Genomic DNA, 12621 nt, shown 5'->3' with positions numbered 1-12621 from the left:
TCAACTTCGTGGTAAATTGCGAAATTGATTCAAAATGCACAAAAATGCATTTTTTAAACTGTAAAGTTACACACACACATGTCCTTAGGACATGTGTGTATGTAACTTATGCTGAAAAGTACATTTCAGGGGTGCATGGGGGGGTCCTTTGGACCCCCCCCTGCACCCATGAAATTTTCTAAGTGCCACTCGCAATTTCCATTGACTCCTATGGGCCTTTTGGCCCATAGGAATCAATGGGAATTGCGAAAATTAAGTTAAGAAATCGGTATTTCTTTGGGATTCGGTAAAAAATGCGATTTTTACCGAATCCCACAAGAATACCGAAAATAATGATGCATATCATTTTGCATTTCTTAATTTGCGATTCCTTATTTTTCGCAAATTAAGAAATGCAAAAAGACACAATGATGCATGTGGGCCATAGTGTTGAAAACATTTAGCCATTTACACTTAAAGGAAGAAAATGACACAGACTTAAGTTTCAGGAAAACAAACTTACTGTTAAACCCCCACCCACCAGACTCAAAAGCAGTAAAAAATAGGTATGCTCAGATAAAGTTTCAAAAATTATATTTGTATAGCCCTAACAAAATAATCTCCCTCAAGACCCTCCCTAACCCCAACAATTGTCTTTTAAAAGTCCCAAAAAGAACCCAACTCCCAAATCCCACCCCCCAAAAGTCTCTAAAAAAGGGGCAAGGGACACTACGGCAGGATGCTGTTCACTGTAGTGGCCAGTGCATCAAATTCCTTGCGGAGGGTGGCATGGTCGGAGTGGAGGCCCTCCAACAAGTTCTTATAAGTTGAAACCTCCTGCTCCAGGTAGGACACTCTGAGGGATAAGCGGCGTTGGCGTGCCTTGTAACTCCTGTGGGGGGCAGCTGATGTCTTTGCTGCTCGGCGGTGGCGGTTGGCTTTGGTAGCCCGGCTCCGTACCGCTGGAGCACTGCGCTGGCTGGCTGCCCGTGTGGGCCCGGAGGAGGATGCAGCTGTCGCAGTGGATGTAGTAGTAGACTGCGTGTCCTCCTCCTCCTCCAGGGCCAGCAGCCGCCGATATTCTGCGACAGTGGCATCCAGCCTCCGTTGCCGGGCCATTCGAGCCTGCTCCTTCCTTGATGGTTTTTTGGATTTGGAAGGAGCAACTATATAAAGAAAGAAAGACATAGTCTGTAACCAATGCTCTTAAGATTAACACAAAATGATTGAGCAGAAAGTTGTGTCACAGTACAACTAGCAACTTGAAAGCACAGTACATAACTATTGAGGCCAGTATCTATCTAACCTCCCACTTCTTCATCCTTGCTCTAACATTAGTGTGAATTTAAGGAACAAATTCTACGAGCACTATGGACTTCCATTACAGTCGACTATGACAGAACACCAGTCTTATTCTTATTCTTCTCTCTTGTTTAGGAAAATTGGTACGTTATCTTCTGCAAGCCGGCATAATGCCAGCGCAGTGAACTTGCACCCGAGAAAAACAGACGCACACCATGATGAGTGAGACAGACTTGCGTTACTGTACCGGTACAGTACATGCAGGTGGTGAAGCTCATATTTTTCCATTACAGGTGGCACTGAGAATACTCTGTTAAAAGGGCTACTGCTTAATTAATTTAACTTTCACCCTACAGTGCAAATGAGTACTAGAAAAGGAAAAAGAAGAAACGAAATAATCTGATTATCTATCACTTCACATGGGATGTATATTTGATTACATATGGGATGACTTTAGGTGCTTTGCTTTTTATTGAGTGAATAGTGATACACCCACACATGAATGACGTACTACTACTAAACTAAAATTATTAAGAGAGGTAGGGAGGGTCCACCGTAATAACCGGATATATGCTGTGCTTGCAGTTGCAATACAAACTACTGCTACTATTCATGGTAGTATTTGGACAAAATTACAACTTCTTTTCCTTGCCTTTCCTACACTGGAACGGACGTGCGGGTGCGGTGTTACATGCTCTTCAAAGTAACACTTAGTTCATCCAGTGACCGTCTACTTACTCTCTCTAGATACACATATGCTATCTAAGAGTCAGATAGTACCATGATCCAGGCATCCATCCATTCAAAGTATATGCACACATACAGTTTCTGTTTCACCCACCAAGGCTGTTCTCCTTCCACCCATTCTTGCTTCATCATTCACCCAGCCATGCACCATACCATATTCTTTCCTTCTCAGCCACCTCGGGGACCAAGCAAACACATATCATTCTTCTTTGCCAGTCATCATTAAATTTCTCGTCCTTCCACACTTACTTACACCCTTCTTTCGCTTTTCGTTCATCCCATCCATCAAGTTCATCTCAGATCTGATTGGCATTCTTCTCGCCAAAAACTTCACAGCTAAGTCGAAGTACATTTAGAGGAGGCTACTACCTGGTTGATTTATAATACACCCGTGCAGAAAGCACACTCTGCAGTCTTCAATCTCAATAAGTAAGGAATATATAGCTTACCTCTGCCCGCCACCACCGTGTGCACCCTCACAGGCACATTGGTGTCGTCCGGCACTTGCACCGCCTCCTCCCCAGAAGTGTTGTCCTCCTCGTCATCATCCACCCCGCCACCAGATGTTCCACCTACAAAGTACATTTAAGATTGTTAGAATACGCCACTTACTACTATATAATATTTGGTCTAGGAATAAAGAAATGTGAAAAAAAACAAAAAACAATGTAATAATTTGTGACTGTCTAATCTAAAGTAAAAATGTTCCTTTTTCCAGGGAAGGCTCAGTGCATACAGCTATTGCTGACTAGAATGGGAGTCCAATGGAATTGCCAAATGTGCAATCTTAGGGCCAGATGTAGGTAGGATTCATTTACCGATTCTTAATTACTGAATTTTACTGATTCGGTAATTAAGAATCGGTAAATATGAAGGGGGGACATGTAGGACCATCCAGATTTTTTTTTACCGAATCGGTAAAAATCTGTATTTACCGATTCGGTAAATACCGACCGGTAATGCCCATTCATTCCCATGGGCTTTGAAGCCCATAGGAATGAATGGGCATTACCGATTCGGTATTTACCGAATCGGTAAATACCGAATTCCACAAGGGTGCAGGGGGTGTCACTTTGACACCCTCTAGCACCCCCAAAACAGGTTCGGGTGCCATGTGGCAGGCATACCTGCCCTAAGGGCAGGTCTGCCTGTCATATGGCACAGGTGTGCATGCACACATGTGCATGCACACCGGAATCGGTATTTTACCATCAAATTGATTTGGTGGTAAAATACCGATTCGGTAAGGCTTGTGGGACTCTGAAGAGTCCCACCTACATTTCAAATGTACCGAATCGGTAAAAATACCGATTCGGTATTTTACAGAATCGGTAAATTTACCGATCGGTAAATTTACCGATCCTGTAAAATGACTGTCCCTGCATACCATTTCTCTGATACCGGTCGGTAATGGCCGAAAATACAGATTTTCGGCCGTTACCGATCGACCTACATCGGGCCCTTAGTTAGCTACATAGACAGACTAATAAGAATAATCTAGTAATACCACAGGGAGTCATAGTCGAGGCAGGATAAGAATTTAGATACAGTCTACAAGAAGATCAAAGACTATTTAGAAAAAATCGAATGAGGAACGCTAGGAAAAAATAGGTACTCTATATTAAAATGAAAACTTACTGGGGCCAGCAAAGGAGCCCTCGCCTGGCCGATCCTCCTGGCCTTCTACAGCAGCAGCAACCACCTCCTCCTCTGTCCTCTTGCCCCTGGGGGAGCTGATGTACAACATGAAAGAAAGAAAGACCCGAAAACATGGATGATTGTTGTCAACCAATTCAAACATTTCAAAAGAACAATAACAAAATATTTTGGCGAAATAGCAAATAGACAACTATTCCACGGGATATATTGACCGATCTCATGTGGTCTACTAGGTTATTAGTATTGCTTGATTTGCGGACCGTCGACTTGGAAAGTTCTTATGTAACTAACTAAACAAACTACTAAAAAGGTTTGCCTAGGACTGGCAGGCAGCAGTCCGCAGCACGCGAAGTCACAGACAAAGTCCATCGTGATTGCAGATCAGTGAATACTCAAACTATCAATCCACCACCACTATTTCTTCTTATCGCCATGTGTACAAAGGAAGGACTGGACTTGAGTCTGTAGGGGCTGATTTAGAAGCCCCTTGCGGCTCTTTTGCTCCATAGTTGCGTGACTCTTATGACGCAGCGGCAGAACAAAAGAGGCGCCATGGTGCGGCATATATTAACAACGTGACGCATATGGGAGATGCATCACGTTGTAAAGCCCTGCGCCATCAGGGGGCGTTCCGGCGCAAGGGAGGGCGTTCCTGCGCAGGAACGCATCCTAAAAGTGACCGAGGGACATCTACAAGATTTCAATCAGTCACTTTGAGGACAATGATGCGTGACTCAAACCCTGCGCCTGCTTAAAGCAGACGTACGGCTTGACGCAGCATTGGGGAGATAGGGCACCCCAGAGCATTGCTGGAGCTGCACCATCGTTGCGACGCCACTCCAGCAATGCGCCGCCTTTACGGCACAGAAGCGTAACGCTTCGGTGACGTTTCGGGCACATGGTGCGCCGCATTGTAAATACGGCGCACCATGGGTGGTGGTGGCGTGGCGCACAATTACTGGCGCATCCCTGCTACTTTGCAGGGATGCGCCGGTAATTAAAAATCTGACCCTTAGTGTCTAGCATTACGCAGTTCTTTAAACTACACTCATGCATAATTTCACAGGCCAATGAAATGAACACAAAATCGAAAACAAATAAGCATAGTAGCAGCGCTACTGAGAAGGAGAGCAGTGCACCTAAAATGCACAGAAGATTTTGAAATATAATTTACCTCCAATGTAATCAGCAGCATTATTGCTCTTGGTAAAAAACAAAAATTTGCAAGATAATAACACACAGAGCAGGAGAAAACAGAGTAATAAAGAAATAGCTACTACTCACCAAGCCCGGGGATCTCAAGGCCGAGCAGGTCCAGCAGATCGCGTTCCCGGTCCAGGATATCCGTCCAACGGTGGGTGACCTGGTTGCAGGTGCGCCGGACCCGAGAGTGTTGGTACATGGCCGGCACACCTTCTCCCACCGCTTCCGGCGCTCCCGGATCCCTTACCAGGTAGCGATCCTGCCGCCTGCCATGATGGTCCTGGGGAGGCGGCGCTGAACATAAAAAACTAGTGCGCCCACCTCCTCCGTGCTGAAGATCTCCCGGGGTTAGACATTCTCCCCCCTCAAACGCCCGCACGGGAGCCGGGCACGGGGTGCGGGACGCTTCCCCTTCTCGGGATGCTTCCCGGCTCCCTTTACCATGGTCTGGGCAGAAAGGAAGCAAAATAATAAAGAAGAAATAGAATAGGGAAGAAGAAAAGAAAAGAGTTTAAAAAAGTAGTTTAAAATTAACCAAAAGTAGCAGAAAACACAAAAATATAGAGCTAGAAAAACTAGAGGGATAGATAATAAGTAAAATAGATTTAAAAAAAACTTCAAACAAGCAAAGGATGGCAGAGATTCAGAGAGGATACAGAAAGCATGCCCAGAACCATAGCAATGAATGAGAAACAAGATGTCCGCGCCCGTTCACGACCGCGTGGGTAAGTTCGCGCGAGATTTTCCTCGCGATCACACGCGAAATTGTACTAGCAAGCCGCACACTTTGCGAGATTACACATAGCACCCGGAAACGGAATAACGTCACGCGAACAAGATGGCCGCGCCCATGTACGACCGCTAGGGTAACTTCGCAAACGTTGCACTACAAGCGGCTTGCGAACACGCAAAAAATCACGCGAACAAACACGCCGCAAAAAAACAAATCCTGTATTCGCACGAATTTGCGGCTTCCGGAATCGATCTCGCACGAATTTGCACCCCGCGAATCGTGCGAAATTGCAGAAAAACGATTTTTGCAAAACTGAAAGCACTCAGCAGGTGCAAAAGTTCAATCTTATCATTTGTAACCATTCCCTCTAGTGCTTCCTGAGGGGCCCCTCCAGAGTTCAGTTGCCTATTTGCAACTATTCTATGACCCTGCTCTGACCCTCACAGCAGGCTCATAGAATAGCTACAAGTAGGCCACAAAGGTCCTGTGAAAAAAAAATTGCACTGCAACAGAAAGCAAATTACAGATAAGGAAGCAGGTGCCAGACTGGCAGTTTAAATTCAGTGACACATTAATCAACCCCAAATTAATTCATGTCAGTTGAAGCAGGGCAGGTGTGCTTGCTTTTTTTCACCCCCATAATCTACAGTGATAAGCAAACCAGAGGGTGGCAGTGATGTACCAGAGGGTGGCATGGGTGTACCAGAGGGTGGCAGTGGTGAAACAGAGGGTGCTGTGAACCTGTGATGATGAACCAGACGTAGAAACAACATAGTCGCGCCCGTTGCGAGCCGACAAGTAAGTTCGCAATTGCGAACTGGTACAAAATCCTCGCGAACTGGCAGAAACCCTTGCGAACACAAAAAAAAATAAAAATCCGCAAATTTGCGAGAGTTCGCGGATTTTGCGGATTGCGAATTCGTAAATACGCACATTCGCGAACGCCAGATTCGCAAAATCCGCCCATGCTTAGAGGTGGTCCATTTCCCTACAGGGGATGGACTATACAGTGGAACACAGACCTGGGAGTAATCATGCCAATGCAGATGGACTCTCCAGATATTTCCACTTAGAACATGAAGATTCAACTGGTCAATGTTAGTTTAATGTCCCTGCGTTGTGGTGGAGGGGGGGTTGTGTAGGAGAGCAGGATCTGCTTACTATGGTTACCGCCACTTTTTGCTGGTGTTTCACTCTTTTTCGACTTTACTGTGGCTGGGGCCCTGCTATCCAGGACCCCAGCCTTACTGCTTCCTCTCTAAATTGATTGCATGTACTTTAGGTAAACTCCATTTTGGATCACTGACATAATATAGAATATCAAAATATAGACTTACCAAAATATCATTGACAAAATATAGAAAGCAAAAATATAGAATTCCTATTTACACACAGGTAAGTACAAAAATATCGAATAAAAAATATAGTTTTAAAAAATAGTTAGTCAAAATATCGATTTTTTTTAAGCGTCTTAAAAGTAATTTAAAATTAATGAAATAATAAATAAAATTAACTAAAACATACTTAAAAATTCTTAAATAACCTTAAAATGAATAAATAATTAATTTAAGTTAAAAAAAAGAAACATACATTTTTCTTTTTTAATACATATATATATATTGCACAAATCCCTTAGGAGGAAAAAGTCCACACTCACAAAGAGTTTCTTCCCAATCTTCCGATTTATTAGTCAAGGTTCAGCCTATAAAGTTACAAACCAACGCGTTTCGCAACCCACTGTTGCTTGTTGACCGTGAACAAGCAACTCTGGGTTGCGAAACGCGTTGGTTTGTAACTTTATATGCTGAACCTTGACTAATAAATCGGAAGATTGGGAAGAAACTCTTTGTGAGTGCAGACTTTTTCCTCCTAAGGGATTTGTGCAATACTTAACAAAGCAGGGCTCTGTTTAGTAGTCCGGCACCGGTGGAGAGAGCGCCATTGGACCGCAAAAATTTGAGCCAAGGCTGTGGACATATATATATATATTAATGTAATATTAATAAAAAAAATATACAGTATTTTTTACCGTAGGATAGCGGGAGGGTAATATTTAGGGGTTGATTCCGATTCCGGAAACAAATCCATATGACGATTCGAATTCGTAACCCTTTCCGTACGAATCGAACAAATCCGTACGAATCGCGTAGTACGATCCGTAGGAAAAAAATACGTCAGAACCTTTGTGAACCGTACGAAAAGCAAGGGAAAACCCGTACGATACGGACCCTGAAAGTAAACCGTACGAATGGTAAACGTGCTGTATGACCCGACAAGTACGATCCAGACCGAGGAATCAGAATGCGATTCGTATGGAAAACGTCGCGTATGAGCTGCGATTTGTATGGTAAACTTGGCGTATGAGCGAGCCACAAAATCAAATATGAGACGAACCCACAGTGAACGAAGCACACGCTAACCCCGTAAAAACGTCGCGAATGAGCGAGCCACAAAATCACATACGAGACGAACCCACACTGAGCGAAGCTCACGCGAACCCCGTAAAACAGCACAAGGAGGTTGAAAAGAACCCGTACCACAAGAACATTGCGTTGGACACACAAATACACAGAAGCAAATATAACTAAACGAGCCGTACTGAACCACACGGACACTGGAAAACAGCACAAGGAGGGTGAAAACGACTCACACAACTCCACAAAACACGTCTCCAGTGTACAAACCATGGAAATTAATGTCCTGGGCAGATCCAAACAGGCCAACAGAGGGGCCAACTCAGAACCACCCCTTATAACACACCCACCAAAAATTCAAACTAAGCCACACCCACAAATGGACCAATAAAAAGGGTCCACACACACAAACCACGATCCTTTGCAACAGACCCAATTTGCAAGAGACACTGACAACACACCACCAACTGCACACATCCACCTTCACGCATACCCCCAATCACATTCAGACCCACACACCCCCATTCACATTCAGACCCACACACCCACATCCATACAAAACGTCACCCGACACCATGTCCGCACAGAAGAATCCAAAGTTCACAAAGGAGGAGATGGAGATCCTTGTAGATGAATTCATCAGAGTCGAGCCACAGCTGTTTGGCACATTGGTCAGATGGACCAACATAGCTGAGAAAACACACCTGTGGGAGAGGATAGTCAATAGGGTGAATGCTGTTGCACCCATCAGATGCTCAAGGAAGGAGTGCCAGGCCAGGTGGTGCAATCTGTGGAGGATGATCAAGCGGACAATGGACGAGGAGTACCTACAGAGCCAGCACACTGGAGGTGATGGTCCCTCCAGACCAGTACAGTACCAGCCCTGGGAGGAGAAGGTGATGGCCCTGCTACCGCCGGTGGGAATACATGGAATTGAAGGAGTCGTAGAGCCTGGTGAGTACACCAACAACTCATGTAACATGGGGGTAATGGCATCCGCACCGCAAGTACAAAAAATGCCTGCACCAACCCCCAAGCGCCCACCGCCCACAACTACATCCTGAAACAACGCTAATGCCACTAACATGTGTATGCCCCATTGAGAAAGCAAGGCCATGCTATGTCCCATGCTACAGGAAGCACAGACCCAAAAATGGACGTCCGGTATGCTGGGAGGGTGGGTGTCACAAAATGCATTGTTGGACTCCAAATCCCAATTGCATGGGCGGGGGGGGCAAGGGGTGCTCTTGCCCCCATCTGGATCTCCAGGGCGTCTGGTGTGGGCCCAGTCAGGGCCGCACCTAGTCCATCATGCTTTTGAAATGGTGACATTGTTCCAGGTGGCAGCCCCCTCCATTGGGTGGGAAGGGCGCAATGGGGTGTCCGAGAAGGGTGCAACGCAGAGGGCGTGAAGGGTGCAAGGGGGAGGGGAGAAGTATGCAAGGTAGAGGGTCAAAGGGTGCAAGGTAGAAAAGGGTGCAAGGTGGAGCAGGGTACAAGGGGGAGGGGGAGAAGGGTACAAGGGGGAGGGCGAGAAGGGTGCAAGCGGGAGGGCAGGAAGGGTGCAAGGCAGTGGGGAGAAGGGTGCAAGGGGGATGGTGATGAAGTAAAAAATGTGCCCACCCCTATAAACAGATCTGTGGACTCCCATGCCCAATTTCCCTCATCCCATATCGCCCAGATACACACCCATGCACCATGCTCAATTGCCCAGGGAGTGGGAAAGTACTGACAAAATAGCTGACACTGGGCCCTGGTGTAGGCACCACAAGGCCCTCCTGTGACCAGTGCAAACACAAACACCAGGACAACAAGGTCAGATATCTTAGACAGGAACTCACAACCACTGTCATGGCAGCATGCTCCATGGGGGGACAGCCACACCACGAGGGAGGCCCAGTTCCAAATCAGACTCCAACTACCAGCACGGACTTTCACACACACCCCTTACACAAAGATAGCCTCCTGGGACAGGCAATGGAGTGCCCCACTGTCACAATAGCCATGTAACACAACAAAACCAATACAGATCTGCTGAAGCATCCAAGCAAAACCTTTGTGACACAGCAGCCGCACAAAAGTGGCGCCATGGTGCTGGGTATTTACAAGGTGACGCATCTGGGAGATGTGTCACGTTCTAAAGCCCTGCGCCAGAAGTAGGTGTTCTGGCAGGGGGGGGGGCTGGGCGTTCTGGCGCAGCAACACCTCCCAAAAGTGGCTGAGTGAAATCTACAAGATTGTACTCAGTCACTTTTAAGCACATGCTGCGTCTAAACCCTGTGCATGCTTGAAGCAGGCGTAAGGATTGACGCAGCATTCTGCAGATAGGGCCCCACAGAGCATTGCTGGAGCTGCGTTGTGCTGGTGATGCAACTCCAGCAATGCGCCTCTTCTACGGCACAGATGCGTGATGCAGCTGTGCCTTCTTTCCCCCATGGTGCTCCGCATTGTAAATGTGTTGCATCCATGCTGGCATAGCTGTTGTGCACAATGACTGGCGAATCCCTGCTGATATGCAGGGCTGTGCCAGTGATTGTAAATATGCCCCCACATGTCAACGACTCCTGAGCACAGATCAATCTGTTCCCACAACATACCCATCCACAAGTGAACATTGAGGACAATCCAAAGCAGAGACAACTACCAGGTGGAACAGTGCCATCTACAATGTGTATGAAAAATGGTTGTTGCATTAAATGACATTAACATTGACTGTCTCTCACACACAGGGCAACGTGCGGAATCTACCCCCAACAATGGGGGAGTTGATTCATAGTCCCAGGCTACGCAGGACCCTCATTCCACCGACAGCAACGCCTCTCACCACTCAACGGATTACCCCGACCAACCTGGAACCTCTGGTGCCCAAACCCGTGCAGCAACTGGATCAGGAACATCTGCGCCAAATAACCACCACCATTCCTGCTACATCCCAGCAGACATCTCGGAGCCCTGCCCACAGTAAACAACTGAGCCAGTCTGACAATGAGGGACAAGTTTCGCCGGGCACCCAGGAGGTGGCAGACAACACCCCCACTGCCATCCCTCACGGGTCCCGTCAACCCGATATGCCCACAACGGCAGGACAGGCTCGTGTGGGCAGGGGTGGTGGGAGTGGCGGCAGGCGGAGGCGAGAACCTGACCAGCCAGCTGTAGGGCCCGGTATGTCTCAACTACGCAACTTCATGGAGGCATACCGGTGGGACACCAGGGAGATCAGCCAGGTAGTAGGGACCCTCACAGAGATCAAAAACCGGCAGGCAGAGCAACACGCCAGTCAACAAGAACACCAAGGACGGATGGAGGCAAGACTGTCTGAGCTCCTGGCGGTTCAAAGGGACATAAGCCATTCACTCCGTCGGATCGCATACAACATGGAGCACCCTCCCTGTGTCACAAGGCACGACACTTCTAGGCGAAGACCGCCACCAGGCACAGGGAGGGAGGAGGAGGAGGAGGAATCGTCAGACGGAGTGTCTCATGCATCGTCAAGGCCTGCTTATGAGGGTCCCCCAAGGAAGGTGGGTTGGCCATGGAAAAGACAGTGAGAGGCAGAGGGCCATGCGCATCTCCCAGGTCACCTGATCTGGCACCTGGACTTTGTGTGCAACAGCATCACCTCATTGACTGTCCTACTCTGCCACATGGACTTGCTGGTTGCAGTCTGAACAATGATGCCAAGCACTGTGGTCTGGACTCTGGTGAATCCAACTGCAAGGCATCACATCTCCCTCTGTGAACTTTGGCTTCCCAGCATTTTTGTACAGCACCTATCACTTACTCATGTTTCACGCACCTGACAGATAAATTAACAAAACAATCACAAGGAAAATTGATGTAGCAGTCATTTTGCATGAGTCAACAACATACGTGTGGGGACATGTCAAAGTATGGAACAAACTCAAACCATCCATACACTGGGATCTGAGTCCGGTCGAGGACACACATAGGTCACATTTTATCATGAAATACATACATGGAGCCCAAAACTCACCCATCATGGTTTCAAGCTGCTGAGGGTGGGGCTTGCCAATACAGTTCGGACAGACAGGTTTTGAAGAGTATCATGAAGGCGTAGAGGTCATGGGTCATGTGGAGATGCCCGGGGAGGGAGTCCCAGGTCTGTTTGGTGAGGTGGGAGAACTATCTCCTGCATGCAGTTGTTCTGTGGATGTGATGAATGGTGGCCAAGGCAACGTTGGCTGGATGGAGTTGGGGCAATGGGGTGTGGGATGAGAGACGTCCATGGTCGTTTTTGAGTCTGGGGTTGTGGAGTGCCTCCTGAGTGTGTTTGAGAAGTTTGAAGGTGATCCTGCAGTTGACAGTGAGCCTAATTTAGGTATCTCAGGTGGACGGTCATGTGGCTGTGGCAGGGGATGTTGAGGATGAGGTGTGCGGATGCACCCTGGATGTGTACAAGTCCTCCTGGAGTCTGGCTGTTATTCCTGCGTAGAGGGCGCTGCCGTCCTTGACCCGGCTGGTGTCATGGACCTGGGTGACTATCTGTCTTGCCTAGGAGTGGATCTATCTGAGGATCATTTGCAGCATGTGGAGTGTGTTGCAGCATGAGGTAGAGATGGTGTT

This window comes from Lissotriton helveticus, chromosome 11 (genome assembly GCF_964261635.1).
Source record: "Lissotriton helveticus chromosome 11, aLisHel1.1, whole genome shotgun sequence".
In the NCBI taxonomy this organism is placed as follows: Eukaryota; Metazoa; Chordata; class Amphibia; order Caudata; family Salamandridae; genus Lissotriton; species Lissotriton helveticus.
The sequence above is the reverse complement of the archived record's forward strand: the minus strand, read 5'-3'. Positions refer to the sequence as shown.